Here is a 14,509-nt window from a genome sequence, read left to right as displayed (position 1 = left end):
AGAGACCGAGGTGGGCCAGAGGCCTGAGGGCCGGGGAGGACCCTGAGACCCCTGGGTCTGAGTCCTGGTCCCACAGGAAGCCCTACACCGTATCTTCCGCTGGCAACGGGGACCTCCTTTTTGTCCTTGGGAGACTCTACCCCGCCCCCAACATCAATCCCCTTCCCGGCATTGTCCCCGGCGGCCTCCGTCAGGAAGCCCCCTTCCCATGGAGGGTCCCAGCCAGGAAGCCCCCCTTCCCATGGAGGGTCCCAGCCAGGAAGCCCCCCTTCCCATGGAGGGTCCCAGCCGTCCCACCAGCCCCAGACCCCACATCCTGGCCTCCCTGTCCACAGCTGCCGAGGGAGCGTTCCAGATGACTGTGTTGCCCTGAGGGGAAGGGGCTGTGGGGGCGCCGTTGTCCAGGAGCGGAGCACGCCCCAGGCCCTGACAGACCCTTCTTGACCCAGCTGGGCCAGCTCTCCTGTCTCCCACCCACTGGTCAGTTCTGGGGTCCTCATGGCTTTTTCTTTGGAGTGAGGACCCCCATCACGGCAGGGCCTCCTTGTTGGACAAGGCTTGAACCCAGTCCAAGGACCCCAGACCTGAGGGTCGCAAGGAGAGTGGAGGAGGAATGAGATTGATGGAGGCTGCAGGAGGGGGTTCAATAAGTAGCCATGTGCATGCATGTGTGTGTGTGCATGTGTCTGTGTGCGTGCATGCGTGTGTGCGTGTGTGCGTGTGGAGTTGTAGCCATGAAGCCCACGATGGGGGTGGGTCTGGTTCCCGCATCAGGTTTAAGGAGGAAGGATCCACCGGGCGCGGTGGCTCAAGCCTGTAATCCCAGCACTTTGGGAGGCCCAGGCGGGTGGATCACGAGGTCAGAAGATGGAGACGATCCTGGCTAACACGGTGAAACCCCGTCTCTACTAAAAATACAAAAAAGATTAGCCGGGCGTGGTGGCGGGCGCCTGTAATCCGAGCACTTTGGGAGGCTGAAGCGGGCTGATCACGAGGTCAGGAGATCGAGACCATCCTGGCTAACACGGTGAAACCCCGTCTCTACTAAAAATACGAAAAAAATTAGCCGGGCGTGGTGGCGGGCGCCTGTAGTCCCAGCTACTCAGGAGGCTGAGGCAGGAGAATGGCGTGAACCCGGGGAGGCGGAGCTTGCAGTGAGCCGAGACCGCACCATTGCACTCCAGCCTGGGCGACAGAGCAAGACCGTCTCAAAAAAAAAAAAAAAAAAAAAAAAAAAAAAGGAAGGAAGGATCTTCGTGGCCCACCTGGCACAGGTCCCTGAAGGAACCCTTGTCCGAGTCGAGTCTGTCCCCGCAGGCTGGCCGAGCTGACCACGTCGCTGAGCCTGGGCAGAGCTGACAGGCCTCCCTGGGGTCAGTGACCGCCTGGTGAGGGGCTGGGGCAGTGCTCAGTCTCCAGCAGCCCCGGGGAAATTGGACATGGAGCCTCAGGCGATGATGCTGGTGTGGTCTCCACGGCAGCCCCACCTGAGCTAATCAGGAGGGGTGTGAGGGGATGGGGGTCCATGGGGCAGGAGGCACACTATGGTGAGAGCTGGCTTGCGGCTGACTCCGCCCAGGGGAGGGGGGGCTTGGGGCTGACTCCGCCCAGGGGAGGGGGGGCTTGGGGCTGGCTCCGCCCAGGGGAGGGGGGCTTGGGGCTGGCTCCGCCCAGGGGAGAGGCGGGGCCTGGGGCCCTCGTCAGCTGTTCTGACGCCTCGGTGCTCCCGGGGGCATCTCCAGGCTCACCCCAGCTTCCACGGCCCTGTCTCACGGGTCAAAGGGCCACTCAAAAGCTGCTTTGAAGACGGGGGCCCAGCCAGGAGCCGCACAGGCCTCTCCCGAGGGTCTAGGAGACTAGAAGGGCACAAGCCACACGGCGTCCCGTCGAGAGACTGAAATTGTCTATGAACCGCCCTCGCCGAGTTTGAGACTAGAGAGCTGGTGTTTGCACGACGTCGCAAACACCATAAAAGGCACTAAACTGTTTCTTTAAAAGCCCTCTTTTTTTTTGAGACGGAGTCACTCTGTTGCCCAGGCTGGAGTGCAGTGGTGAGATCTTGGCTCACTGCAACCTCCGACTCCTGGGTTCAAGCGATTCTCCCGCCTGAGCCTCCTGAGTAGCTGGGATTATAGGCACGTGCCACCATGCTCAGGTAAGTTTTGTATTTGTAGACTTTTTTTTTTTTTTTGAGACAAAGCCTCACTCTGTCACCCAGGCTGGAGTGCAGTGGCACGATCTCAGCTCACTGCAACCTCTGCCTCCCAGGTTTAAGCAATTCTGTCTCAGACTCCGGAGTAGCTGGGACTACAGGCGCCTGCCACCACGCCCAGTTAACTTTTCTATTTTTAGTAGAGACAGGGTTTCACCATATTGGTCAGGCTAGTCTCAAACGCCTGACCTCAGGTGATCCGCCCGCCTTGGCCTCCCAAGGTGCTGGGATTACAGGCTTGAGCCACCGCGCCTGGCCAATTTTTGTATTTTTAATAGAGACGGGGTTTCCCCATGTTGGTCAGGCTGGTCTTGAACTCCCCACCTAAAGTGATCTGCCCACCTTGGGCTCCCAAAGTGCTGGGATTACAGGTGTCAGCCACCGCGCCTGGCCCTGAAGCCTCCTTTCTAACGCGAATATCAACTTAGAAACGGACGCAGCTATTGGAAAACGTGTGCAACAGCTAGGGTTTGTGAAGCCACTTTTCCAACTAGAACTTCAGTGGCCTGAAGTGCAGATTAAATATTTCCTGTGAGAATTAGGAAGTGGACACAAATGTGCAAAATACACACTGGGCTCTGAATGCTCAGCGTGAACAAAGAGTGTACAGCATCTCAACATGTATTCAGTATTGCTTATGAATCGAAAGGATAGTATTTTGGACACAGTGGATTAAATAAGATAAAGATACATCTTTGTTTTACGTTTCTTTCTTTGTTTTTTTTTAGCTGGAGTTTCACTCGTCGCCCAGGCTGGAGTACAGTGGTGCTATCTCGGCTCACTGCAACCTCCACCTCACGGGTTCAAGTGATTCTACTGTGACGGCCTTCCAAGTAGGTGGGACCACAGGCATGCGCCACCACGCCCGGCTAATTTTTGTATTTTTAGTAGAGACGAGGTTTTGCCATGTTGGCCAGGCTGGTCTCAAACGCCTGACCTCAGGTGATCCACCTGCCTCGGCCTCCCACAGTGCTGGGATCACAGGCGTGAGCCAACGCTCCCGGCCTTGTTTTATGTTTCATACGATTTATTTTACTTATTACCACCCATTTCTTTTCTTCTTTCTATCGTGGCCGCCGGACGTGGGGCTCCCGCTCTGCTTCTGGGGACGCCGCTCTGGCCTCTCTCAGCACCGGGCAGGGGCCAAATGCGGGTGTTCGCCCTGGGTCGGGGTTCAGGCAGAGCCGCAGCCTCCTGGCTGGGAGGGTTCTCGCCTGCAGGCCGGCGGCCTCTGAGGACGACTCGCTCTCCATTCGCCACCCAACCCGCGCTGAGTGCCGGACATCCCCAGCGCGCTCTCCGTCCCTGCAGTTCCTAAGGGGTTAGGAGGGTGGTTCTCCCCCGGCCGCAATCCCGCCCCCAGGAGGCACTAACCCTAACCTGGCATCTGGGGCCATCTGTGGTTGTCACGACTGGGAAGGGGGAGATCCTGGCCTGCACGGTCACCCCCAGGCCCGACGGCCCCCGGGAGCCTGTTTCGGGTGCAGCACACCCGGGCTGGATCGAGCACGGTCGGGGAGGATGCGGGGCTGGGCCAAGGCCCTCGGCTCTGCAGGGAGGACGGAGAGCGGGTCCGGGGGGTCCGGCGAGGGAACGGGCCGAGGCTCTGCGTCCACTGCCGGGCCGATGGGCCATGGGCTGCGAGGGCGGGTCGGGCGTCGAGGGTCTGGCTGGGAGGGCGGGTCAGAGGTCGGGGCCGCGGGCTGGGAGGGCGGGTCAGAGGTCGGGGCCGCGGGCTGCGAGGGCGGGTCGGGGGTCGAGGGTCGGGTTGGGAGGGTGGGTCAAGGGTAGGGGGTCCCGGTCGGGGCCGCGGGCTGCGAGGGCGGGTCGGGGGTCGAAGGTCGGGCTGGGAGTGTGGGTCAGAGGTCGGGGCCGCGGGCTGCGAGGGTGGGTCAGAGGTCAGGGCCGCGGGCTGAGAGGGCGGGTCGGGAGTTGGGGCTCGGCCTGCGAGGGTGGGTCAAGGGTAGGGGGTCCCGGTCGGGGCCGCGCTCAGCACTCAAAGCGCCGCCATCCCTGCTGATGACATTCTCGACCCGCAGGGCGCAGCTGACCAGCCGCTCCCCCTCCTTTTCCACGGGTGCAGCTCCCCGGCCCTGCCACTGCGCGCGCACCCACCCCGCCCACAGCTCCCGGCAGCTCCCGCGCGGCCCGCGCAGCTGAACCACAACTCCCGCCATGCCGCGGAGCGGGGGGCGCCGGGGCGTGTGGCCCACAAGGCTTTGCGCGCTGGCGGGGCCGCTCTAGCCCGCGGTCCTCCGAGATCGTGGCGGGCTGATGCGGGCTTGGGGCGGGCGGCGCGGACGCCCTGGCGGCTGTCTCGCCCCGTGGTCGGTCTCCTCGCGTTCCCACTGCGGGGCGCCCCGGCTGCCCTTGCGTGGGGCCCGGCACGGGGCGGCCGAGGGGGCGTCCCCGCCGCGAGTCCTCCAGCGCGCTGGTCCCGGGAGGCCTGGCCGTTCGCCCAAGGAGCCTGGTGTCCCCGGGCGGAGACTGGGAAGCCGGGTCCTGTTCCCCGGCGCTGGGCTCGCTGCGGGGGTCGGGGCCGCAGGGCCGGGTCGGGGATCCAGGTTCCGGGACGCGGATTCTGGATGAGGGGCTGCGGGGCTTCCGGCCCGCTCCGCGGGGTCAGGGTCACCGGGAGGCCGTGGTTGTGTTGGGGGTACCCGGACGTCAGTCCCAGCAGCGCGAGGGACGAGGGTGCTCGTTAGTTCCACACTGATTTACTTGTTATTTTTTTGAGACGGAGTCTCGCTCTGTCGCCCAGGCTGGAGTGCAGTGGCGCGATCTCCACTCACCGCAACCTCCGCCTCCCGGGTTCACGCCATTCTCCTGCCTCAGCCTCCCGAGTAGCTGGGACTACAGGCGCCCGCCACCACGCCCGGCTAATTCTTTGTATTTTTAGTAGAGACGGGGTTTCACCGTGTTAGCCAGGATGGTCTCGATCTCCTGACCTCGTGATCTGCCCACCTCAGCCTCCCGAGGAGCTGGGATTACAGGCTTGAGCCACCAAGCCCGGCCTTTTTTTTTTTTGTATTTTTAGTAGAGATAGTGTAGCAGGAAGAGCCGCAGACAAAACTCCTCAGACACCCAGTTAAAGAAGGAAGCGGTTTATTCGGCCGGGGCCATCGGCAAGACTCCTGTCCCAAGAGCCGAGCTCCCCGAGTGAGCAATTCCTGTCCCTCTTCAGGGCTCACAACTCTAAGGGGGTCCGCGTGAGAGGGTCGTGATCGATTGAAAAGCAGGGGGTACGTGACTGGGGGCTGCATGCACCGGCAATCAGATCGGAACAGAACAGGACAGGGGTTTTCACAGTGCTTTTCCATACAATGTCTGGAATCTATAGATAACGTAACCCAGTAGGTCAGGGGTCGCTCTTTAACTACCAGGCCCAGGGCACGGCGCCGGGCTGTCTGCCTGTGGATTTCATTTCTGCCTTTTAGTTTTTACTCCTTCTTTCTTTGGAGGCAGAAATTGGGCATAAGACAATATGAGGGGTGGTCTCCTCCCTTAATAGAGTTTCACCATGTTGGCCAGGCTGGTCTCGAACTCCTGACCTCAGCTGATCCCCCTGCCTCATGCTTGTTATTATTTTGACACAGGGTCTCACTCTGTGGCCCAGGCTGGAGAGCAGTGGCGCGATCTCCACTCACTGCAACCTCCGCCTCCTGAGCTCAAGCAATCCTCCCGCCTCGGCCTTCCAAAGTGTTGGGACCACAGGCACACGTCATGCGCCCGGCCAGCACATCTTTATTGAGTGCCTGCTGTATGCCAAGCGTTGTTTTAAGTGCCAAGGAGACAGCAGAGTGCAAGGTGGGCTGACCTCGGCCCGAAGGAGCTTACATTCTAGTGAGCAGCAGGGAAGAGAGACCATGAGCCAGGCTAGTTATGCCATAAACCTCGGGCATAATACGGAAGCAGTGCTGTGCGGAGAAATGTTGAACAGCTGGCTCTCCAAGGCAAAAGGCCCTCACTTGCAGCGCACGCCGCCCCCTGTGTTGTAAATACTCCCATCGTGGCTGCCAACATGAGCCAACCAGCTCACAGATCGCCGCGAACTTCACAGTGGGCTCAGGAGCTGGCATGAGCAGCTCCGGCTGCCGCTGCAATAGGTGAGGCGTGGAGAGTGCTGCTGGGAAGAAGGAAAAGGCAGGGAAGGGGGCAGGCAGCATGATGATAGGCAGGTTGCAGGATCAAATCTGTGGTCCCGATAGGCCGGGCATGGCGGTTCACACCTGTAATCCCAGCACTTTGGGAGGCTGAGGTGGGCGGATCACTTGAGGTCTGGAGTTTGAGACCAGCCTGGCCAACATGGTGAAACCCCATCTCTATTTCTTTCCTTTTTTTTTTGAGATGGAGTCTTGCTCTGTCGCCCAGGCTGGAGTGCACTGGCACGATCTCGGCTCACTACAAGCTCCGCCTCCCGGGTTCACGTCATTCTTTTGCCTCAGCCTCCCGTGTAGCTGGGACTACAGGCGCCTGCCACCATGCCCGGCTAATTTTTTGTATTTTTAGTAGATACGGGGTTTCACTGTATTAGCCAGGATGGTCTCGATCTCCTGATCTCGTGATCTGCTCGCCTCGGCCTCCCAAAGTGCTGGGATTACAGGCATGAGCCACCGCGCCCGGCCCAATCTCTATTAAAAAAGACAAAAATTAGCTGGGTGTGGTGACGGGCGCCTGTAATCCCAGCTACTTGGGAGGCTGAGGCAGGAGAATCGCCTGAACCCACCAGGCGGAGGTTGCAGTGAGCCGAGATTGCGCCACTACCCTCCAGCCTGGGCGACAGAGCAAGACTCCATCTCAGAAAAACAACAAAAAACAAAAAATCAATCAATCAATCAATCAGTGGTCCAAGGAAGATCCTGGAGGTGGAGAGATTTGAGCAAGGCCTTCCTGGAGGGGGAGGGAGTTGGACCGGGTGTACCAGGCAGAATGTACGGTGAGTGCAGAGGCTGAGTCCGGAGGGACCAACGCAGCCAGAGAGGGCAGGAGGGACCTGGGCGTGTAGGACCTTGCAGGCTACAGCAGAGCCCACTAGGACCCCTCTCCAGCCCCGCAAAGCCTCGGAATACAAGCCCTTCCTTCCTCTGAGCTTCGGTGTCCTCGTCTGTAACATGAGGACTTGCCAGGCATGGGCTGGGTGCCCAGCAGAGCCTGAGAGCTGGTCCTGTCCTCACTGTCCCACGGGGACAGCAGGCTCTCTCTGGATGAGGATGGAGGGGAGCTGGCAGGTTCTCTGTGTCCTTGCGGGAAGAACAGGCCTTCCTTGTTAGAGTCTCCCGGGAACAAAGGGGCGGGCAGCGGCAGGGCGCGTGAGTCTGAGTCAGGGGGCTGGCCGCCGGACAAAGGACAGCAGTGAGCAGCCTCAGGGAAGTGGGGAGTGGCAGATCACGGAGGCTGGGAGCATGAGCTGACCCTGGACGGGCCGGTGGCAGCACCCACAAACACCTGGCCTCCCCTTCTCCTGCTGTGCTGTGTGCCAGGGACACAGAAACAGCAGGTCATCGGAGGAACCCGGCCTCCTGGGAGCTGCCTCCCAGCTGTCGCACCCTCATCTGCAGCCGGAGGATGTGTTTTAGGAAAGAATGGCGGGAACTTGGGGCTGGCACCGTGGCTCACACCTGCCCTCCCGGTGCTTTAGGGGACTGAGGTGGGAGGATTGCTAACCCCAGGAGGTCAGGGCCGCCTCATTCCCATCATTCTCTGATCATCCTTCTCCACCGTCAGTGAGCTGTGATCGCGCCAGCCTGGATGGTGGAGTGAGACCTTGTCTCTAGAGAAAAGAACCGTGGGACTTGGATCGGCAGCAGCCACAGCAGTCATGTCTGTCATCTGGACTATTGTAGAGCTTCATTCCACTCACTGGCTCAGCAGGCACTCACTGTGCACCTGTTCTGGGCAGGTGGTGTTTGGGATGCCCAGGGCGCCACGGGGCTCGGGCACGCCCGGCTCCTGCCTCTTCGTGTTCCTATGTGCGCACGTGTGTGTGCTCACCTGCCTGTGTGCTGTGCGGGCGTGTGTGTGTGCGCGCCTGCCGGTGTGTGCCTCATCTGTGTGCGCACCCACGTGGTGTAAACGTGCACCTGTGTGTGTGTACGTGTGTTACGTGGTAGAGCACGGCAATGACCCTCCGTAAACAGCTAAGCAGGTCAGCAGGGTCCTCCTCTAGGTTGAGGTTGCATCCGCCCCTCCAGGACCCTCCCCTCCTTCACCCCACAGTGTCTCAGAAAATCTTGTGAGTTCTGCCTTCAAGACAGGCCCAGAACCCACCCGCTCCTGACCATCCCACAGCAGCCCCCAGCCCAGGCCCCGTGGTGCCCACCTGGGCTGGTGTGGTCGCCTCCCCTGGGCTTCCCTACCCCCACCTTCCTACCCTCAGTCGATTCCTTCAAACCCACTTCAGGCCATGCCCTCCTCTGCTCCAGCAGAGGCCTCCGTGGCTCCCACCCTGCTCAGGGTAAAACCCTGTGTCCTGTCCGTGTCCTCAGGGCCCTGCACGACCTGCTGGGTCAGCCCCGCCCTCCCTCCTCCTGCTCTCCCCTCCTCACCCTGCGGCAGCCACCCTGGCCTCCTCCTCGCTCCTCCGCCTCGCCAGGTGCGGTCCTGCCCCAGGGCCTTTGCACAGCGGTGCCCTCCCCAGACACCCCGTAGATGTCTGCACAGCTGGGCATCCCTTAGAGGTCCTGACTTCCTCCAGGCCTTTGCTAACGTTTCACCTCTTCAGGGGGCCTTCCTGGCCACCGTATGTGAAGACCCAACTCTGCCCTGAGGTTTCCTTTCTGTGATCACGTCACTGCACACTCCAGCCTGAGCACAGAATGAGACCCTGTGTCAAAAATAAAACAACAGGCCGGGCGCGGTGGCTCATGCCTGTAATCCCAGCACTTTGGGAGGCCAAGGCGGGCAGATCACCTGAGGTCAGGAGTTCGAGACCAGCCTGACCAACATGGAGAAACCCCGTCTCTACTAAAAATATAAAAATTAGCCGGGCGTGGTGGCAGACACATGTAATCCCAGCTACTCAGGAGGCTGAGGCAGCAGAATCGCTTGAGCCCAGGAGGCAGAGATTGTGGTGAGCCAAGATCGCGCCATTGCACTGCAGCCTGGCGACAAGAGTGAAACTCTGTCTCAAAAAAAAAGAAAAGAAAATAAAAAAATAAATAAAACGAGAGACATGTGTTCACAGCATTATTTGCGGTTGTCCTGAGCTAGAAGCAGCCTAGAAGCTCTGAGTAAATCGTGTCATCTTCATGGGATGGAACGTTGCCCAGCAACAGAAGTGAGTGATGGACAGCTGTCACCCACACCAGGACTGATCTCACAGGCAGGGTGGGAGGTCTCATGAGTGCACCGTCCCCTTCCCGTGCCGCACAGAAGAGGCAAAGCGGGGCCTGGCTTTACAGGCAGGATGGCGGCTGACGGGTAGAGGGAAGGAAGACGCCTGCAGGGGATTCCGGGGGGCTGGGGACACAGTGTTGATCCCATAGCCAGCCCCATGGGGATTGATGGATCCCAGAGCTTCCGGGGAGCCGTGAGAGGAAGAGCTGATGGCTCCCTGCTGCAGGGTCTTCCGCAGGCCCTGTGGACATCCCAGGTGGGGCGGTCCCGGCCGCTGCAGGGTGCCTAGCGGCATCCCTGCTGCCACTCACCCCATGCCAGGAGCTCCCCCAGTCGTGACGACCACAGGTGTCCTTGGACACTGCCCAGCGTCCCCTGGGGGCAGTCACCTGGGTTGGGAACACCTGGTCTGTTGATTTCGGCCCACCATGATCTCATAGCTCCGTGTCACTGGAACGAGGGTGAGCCTGTGTGCCTGGGGGAGTGGTGAGGGGACTCAGGCAGGTGGAGGTCCGTCGGGGAGGAGCCTGTGCTAGACACAGTGGCAGCCAGGATGGGCGTCTGTAGGGCTCCCCATGGTCATGTCTGAAGAGCTGGCTCTGGCTGACATAGAGTGGCCTTTTGGGGCTGGGAGAGGCGTCCCGGGGATCCCTGAGGAGGTGGGGGTGGGTGTTGGGCAGGGGATGGGGCCCTGGACTGGGCTGTGGCTGTGAGGTGGAGAGCAGCAGTCAGCTGCTGAGTGGGCTTTGGATCCAGGAAGCGGCCCCAGGGGTTTGGATCCAAGTCAGCATGGGTCTGGAGGTGCCATTTGCTGGAGTGAGGAAAGGCTGGAAGAGGATGTTTGAATGATAAGGGGCCAGATGCCCTTGTCTTCAGAGTGACCCTGTGGAGTCAGGCTGACATATGCCCGTTTTTCAGAGGAGGAAACAGATGCACAGTGGTGCAGTGACTCATCAGGGACCACACAGTGTCTAATCCAGAAACCCTGGTTCACGGGCGCAGGAGGTCTGCCTGGGAAGTTCACTGCAGGAAATTGTAAAGGAGGTGAAGTGGGAATAGCCTCGGTGCCCGTCGAGGGGCGGGGCTGGGGCGGTCGTATGATGGCGGCCAGGGTGGGTGACATTGAGACGGGCAGGTGTAGGTGGGCAGGACAGTGCAGGGCCAAGAACATTCTGGACTTGAGTCCTGGGTCCACACTCCTGCTGGCTTTGAGACCTCCGCCTCCGTCCATGGTGATAGGCATGGGGTGGCGCCTGTGAGCACAGAGCTGGCAGCAGAGCCGTTCTGCATGAGTAATCTGCTGTATGCCAAGGACGCCCTGCCGATCTCACCCTGTATGCAGTAGGCGATTAATAAGTGCCCATCCACTAAGGCAGCATTTCCCCATCTTGACACCATTGACATTTGAGGGTCTTCTCTTGGGAGGAACAGCGTTATAGTTCTCCAGTCACTAGATGTCATCAGCACTCCTGGTCCTGGCAGCCAAGAATGTCTCCAGACATAGCCAGGTGTCGCCTGGGGGCAGCAACACCCATGGCTGAGCACCACTGGCCCAAGGGATCAGTCCTAGGCTCCACTCTCTAGACCTGTGCTGCCCGACACAGCGTCCACAGGTCACAGGTGACGCTGGAGCACTGGAACTGTGGACGCTCCACACTGAGGCAGAGAGTGCAAAACATGCCAGGCTGGGAGGACAGCATGAAAAGAAGAATGTGAAATATCTCACCTGTAATGTTCGTATGCAGAAATGATATTGTTTTGGATATGGGGGTTAATAAAATGTGTTATTAAAATTAATTTCACGTTTCTCTTTTTTTGATACAACTACTAGAAAATTTAAAAATGGCCGAGCATGGTGGTTCATGCCTGTAAACCCAGTGCTTTGGGAGACTAAGGCAGGGGGATTGCTTGAGGCCAGGAGTTAAAGACCAGCCTGGGCAACATAGCAAGATCCCATCTCCACACACAAAAAAGAAATTAGCCAGGGATGGTGACACATGCCTATAGTCCTAGCTACTCCAGAAGCTGAAGTGGGAAGATCACTTAAGCCCAGAAGTTGGAGGCTGCAGTGAGCTATGATTGCACCACTGCACTCTCCAGCCTGGGTGATAGAGCAACATATTGTCTCAAAAAAAAAAAAAAAAGTAGGAGGTTCTCAGTCTGTTTCTGGTGGGCAGTGCTGCTGTGGGTGATCAACTTTCTGGCTACACCATGAGCTTGGTGAAGATGAGTTGGTCTTGGTTGCCATCATCCTTCCCATTATCCTTTCCCATCATCCTCCAATCATCCTTCTCGATCATCCTCCCATTGTCCTTCCCATCATCCTTCTCCATCATCCTTCCCACCATCCTTCCCATCATCCTTCTCCATCATCCTCCATCATCCTTCCCCATCATCCTTCCTCATCATCCTTCCCATCATCCTTCCTCATGATCCTTCCCATCATCCTTCCCATCAACCTTCCCATCATCCTTCCCCATCATCCTTCTCCATCATCCTTCTCCATCATCCTTCTCCATCATCCTTCCCACCATCCTTCCCATCATCCTTCTCCATCATCCTCCATCATCCTTCCCCATCATCCTTCCTCATCATCCTTCCCATCATCCTTCCTCATCATCCTTCCCATCATCCTTCCCATCATCCTTCCCCATCATCCTTCTCCATCATCCTTCTCCATCATCCTTCCCATCATCCTTCCCCATCATCCTTCCCCATCATCCTTCCCCATCATCCTTCCCATCATCCTCCTCCATCATCCTCCTCCATCATCCTTCCCCATCATCCTTCCCATCATCCTTCCCCATCATCCTTCCCATCATCCTTCCCATCATCCTTCCCATCATCCTTCCCCATCATCCTTCCCCATCATCCTTCCCCATCATCCTTCCCCATCATCCTTCCCCATCATCCTTCCCCATCATCCTTCCCATCACCCTTCCCCATCACCCTTCCCCATCACCCTTCCCCATCACCCATCCCATCATCCTTCTCCATCATCCTTCTCCATCATCCTTCCCCATCATCCTTCCCCATCATCCTTCCCCATCATCCTTCCCCATCATCCTTCCCCATCATCCTTCCCCATCATCCTTCCCATCACCCTTCCCCATCACCCTTCCCCATCACCCTTCCCCATCACCCTTCCCCATCACCCTTCCCATCATCCTTCCCATCATCCTTCCCATCATCCTTCCCCATCATCCTTCCCATCATCCTTCCCCATCATCCTCCTCCATCATCCTCCTCCATCATCCTCCTCCATCATCCTTCCCATCATCCTTCCCATCATCCTTCCCCATCATCCTTCCCATCATCCTTCCCATCATCCTTCCCCATCATCCTTCCCCATCATCCTTCCCCATCATCCTTCCCATCATCCTTCCCATCATCCTTCCCATCATCCTTCCCCATCATCCTTCCCCATCATCCTTCCCCATCATCCTTCCCATCATCCTTCCCCATCATCCTTCCCCATCATCCTTCCCCATCATCCTTCCCCATCATCCTTCCCATCATCCTTCCCATCATCCTTCCCCATCATCCTTCCCCATCATCCTTCCCCATCATCCTTCCCATCACCCTTCCCCATCACCCTTCCCCATCACCCTTCCCCATCACCCTTCCCATCACCCTTCCCATCACCCTTCCCCATCACCCTTCCCATCATCCTTCCCCATCATCCTCCCCCATCATCCTCCTCCATCATCCTCCTCCATCATCCTCCTCCATCATCCTTCCCATCATCCTTCCCCATCATCCTTCCCATCATCCTTCCCATCATCCTTCCCCATCATCCTTCCCCATCATCCTTCCCCATCATCCTTCCCCATCATCCTTCCCATCATCCTTCCCATCATCCTTCCCCATCATCCTTCCCCATCATCCTTCCCATCATCCTTCCCATCATCCTTCCCCATCATCCTTCCCCATCATCCTTCCCCATCATCCTTCCCATCATCCTTCCCATCATCCTTCCCCATCATCCTTCCCCATCATCCTTCCCCATCATCCTTCCCATCATCCTTCCCATCATCCTTCCCATCATCCTTCCACATCATCCTTCCCATCATCCTTCTCCATCATCCTTCCCATCATCCTTCCCCATCATCCTTCCCCATCATCCTTCCCGTCATCCTTCCCGTCATCCTTCCCGTCATCCTTCTCCATCATCCTTCCCATCATCCTTCCCATCATCCTTCTCCATCATCCTTCCCATCATCCTTCTCCGTCATCCTTCTCCGTCATCCTTCCCCGTCATCCTTCCCCGTCATCCTTCCCCGTCATCCTTCCCCGTCATCCTTCTCCGTCATCCTTCCCATCATCCTTCTCCATCATCCTTCTCCATCATCCTTCTGCATCATCCTTCTGCATCATCCTTCTCCATCATCCTTCCCATCATCCTTCTCCATCATCCTTCTCCATCATCCTTCTCCATCATCCTTCTCCATCATCCTTCCCATCATCCTTCCCATCATCCTTCTCCATCATCCTTCCCATCATCCTTCTCCATCATCCTTCTCCATCATCCTTCCCCATCATCCTTCCCCATCATCCTTCCCCATCATCCTTCCCCATCATCCTTCCCCATCATCCTTCCCCATCATCCTTCCCATCATCCTTCTCCATCATCCTTCCCATCATCCTTCTCCATCATCCTTCCCATCATCCTTCCCCATCATCCTTCCCATCATCCTTCCCCAACATCCTTCCCCATCATCCTTCCCATCATCCTCCTCCATCATCCTCCTCCATCATCCTCCTCCATCATCCTTCCCATCATCCTTCCCCATCATCCTTCCCATCATCCTTCCCATCATCCTTCCCATCATCCTTCCCATCATCCTTCCACATCATCCTTCCCATCATCCTTCTCCATCATCCTTCCCATCATCCTTCCCCATCATCCTTCCCCATCATCCTTCCCGTCATCCTTCCCGTCATCCTTCCCGTCATCCTTCT

General features: G+C 58.1%; 1 protein-coding gene across 4 annotated transcripts in view; it reads left to right on the top strand.

The window, feature by feature from the left end:
• Positions 1 to 14,509, top strand: part of CIMAP1D (CIMAP1 family member D) — a 47,644-nt gene that overhangs the window by 13,566 nt on the left and 19,569 nt on the right. The window contains exons 1-2 of one of the 4 annotated variants that reach the window (XM_055103791.2): positions 1,602 to 2,155; positions 2,941 to 3,045. The gene's annotated coding sequence lies outside the window, so the exon portion shown is untranslated. Of the gene's footprint in view, positions 1 to 1,601; positions 2,156 to 2,940; positions 3,046 to 14,509 lie in introns of those variants that run through there. The other 3 variants (XM_055103792.2, XM_055103790.2, XM_063600727.1) reach the window with 3 other exon arrangements.

Source organism: Pan paniscus, chromosome 20, assembly GCF_029289425.2.
Source record: "Pan paniscus chromosome 20, NHGRI_mPanPan1-v2.0_pri, whole genome shotgun sequence".
Taxonomy (NCBI): Eukaryota; Metazoa; Chordata; class Mammalia; order Primates; family Hominidae; genus Pan; species Pan paniscus.
The sequence above is the reverse complement of the archived record's forward strand: the minus strand, read 5'-3'. Positions and strand labels throughout refer to the sequence as shown.